A 2,202-nucleotide genomic window follows, 5' to 3' on the forward strand; every position below is an offset into this window, starting at 1 on the left:
CCAAGGGTAGGATCCTGGTTGCTTGTGTCCTGCTTGACAATTTACCTCTCTCCAGCTCTCTCCAGTTATGTCATGGTCCCCCAAACCCGGGGACCAGGTACCTGGTTTACTTGGTAAAAGGCGCCGTTGGCTTGCCCCACGGCCTGCCCCTCTGCTCCTCCCCACACACACACAACCGGACTCGAACCTTGGGTATTTCAGGCCACTCCTCTGTAGCTGGAGACCTGCCAGGCAGCCTCTGGGAGAAGCAGGCCCAAACCTTGTAGGGCCTCCTGCCCCAGGGACGCGAGGAGGATGAGCTGGCTCTTTCCCCTGACCAAGAGCGCCTCCTTCTCCACAGCAGGATCCCTGGTGGTGGCCTCACCAGCCTCCAACAGCAGAAGCAGTGCTTGATCGAGTCCCTCCGGAACTCCCACTCCAGTATAGCTGAAATACAGAAAGATGTGGAATACAGATTGCCCTTCACTGTAAACAACTTGACAATTAACATTAATATAGTACTTCCTCCACAGTTTCCTCAGGAAAAACCAGCAATCAGTGTTTATCCACCAATCTGACATCCTTTAATGGATAAACATGGAATATATGTTACCTCTCAATTAGTAAGCAATTTTACAATACACTCAGATCTTGGAAAGATTAGCCAGAGTCTGTTGGATGAGTTTTGGAAGAATTCTCCTGTTTTAGCTCCCACTTCAACAGCATTTCCATACCTGTATAGTAACCCAGGTGGGCTGCCTCCTTATGCTTCTTAGGGTTTTCCATTTCTTCCTGCATATCCTCCTCAAGAAGCTAACAGAACATAACTTCTTTGTTACTGACACTGTTTCTTCTTCAACAAGTTATACAACAGCCAAGTCTGCTGCTCCTACATTTGGTGTCCTTTCAAGTCGGCCATTGCCTGTTCCCACAATGGAAACTTCAACACCTATAAGCCAAAATGGTTTTGGGTACAAGATGCCAGATGTCCCTGATGCATTTCCAGAACTCTCAGAATTGTGTCACAACTCACAGATATGAATGAACAAGAGGAAGTATTACTAGAACAGTTTGAGTTTACCTCAACTAAAACAAATTATTAATGACAAGGGTGATTTAGTAAAAAGTATTGAGGAATTAGCAAGAAAACTCTCCTCTTGGAGCCCAGTTTGGAAGCCAAAAGGCAAACTGTTTTAGATAAGTATGAGTTACTTACACAAATGAAATCTACGTTTGAAAAGAAGAGGCAGAGACAACATGAACTGAGTGAGAGTTGTAGTGCAAGTGCCCTACAGGCAAGATGGAAAGTCGCTGCACATGAAGCTGAGGAAGAATCTGATAATATTGCTGAAGATTTCTCGGAGGGAAAAACTGAAATAGATGATTTTCTCAGTAGCTTCATGGAAAAAAGAACAGTTTGCCACTGTAGAAGAGCCAAGGAAGAGAAACTTAAACAAGTGATAGCAATGCACAGCCAACTTCATGGTCCATTACAGATTTTCCTGAAAACATGGACCGCCAAGAGAGAAATGAGACATAAAACTAAGTACATTATTTTAGATTTAAGGTTTGTAAGTTGGCATTTCATTGAAATGGCTGAATTCAGATGTACTCTACATTGTTTAAAGAACTGAGATTGTTTTTTATATAGATTAGAATGATTATGATCTTTGCTTGGAAAATTTTTCTGCAGTATTTGCACTAAAAACGCCTATTTATCATTGATAAATCCTGTCCTTTTAAAATTTCACTGCTATTCTTATAATTAAATACCTTATGCATGTGATTTTAGTTTTAATATTTTATGAAAAGTACTTAATCTTGTACTTTTAATTTGAAACTGCCTCATTTCTTTATCAAGAATGATATCTTCTTTAGATTATTTTCCTCTCAGTAATTTTTAAGTACTTTCAGCTATGGAAAGATACCCACACCCTCTCTTTTTCTTTCTTTTTGAATAAAACTTTCAAAAGCAATTTGTTTTTAAATATTCATAATACCAGAAAATATCAAACCAGCCAATGTGCCAGATATATACCTATAACATATAAATATACCTATTATATATATATATATATATATATATCTTTAATAAATAAAAAAATTCAAAAAATGTCTTAATTACATTGCTCATGTAATTGTAACCCCTCTGTATGGTATTTTCACAATAATAAAACTTTAAAAAATTAATTTAAAAAAAATTTAAAAAATATCTCCATGGAA

At 38.3% G+C, this 2,202-nt stretch overlaps 1 pseudogene; it reads left to right on the forward strand.

The window, feature by feature from the left end:
• The first annotated feature begins 294 nt into the window (after positions 1-294).
• LOC138824393 (vacuolar protein sorting-associated protein 37A pseudogene) lies at positions 295-1,546 on the forward strand (annotated as a pseudogene).
• Positions 1,547-2,202: the final 656 nt, after the last annotated feature.

Source organism: Dipodomys merriami, unplaced genomic scaffold, assembly GCF_024711535.1.
Source record: "Dipodomys merriami isolate MVZ:Mamm:240054 unplaced genomic scaffold, mDipMer1.0.p SCAF_1289, whole genome shotgun sequence".
Taxonomy (NCBI): Eukaryota; Metazoa; Chordata; class Mammalia; order Rodentia; family Heteromyidae; genus Dipodomys; species Dipodomys merriami.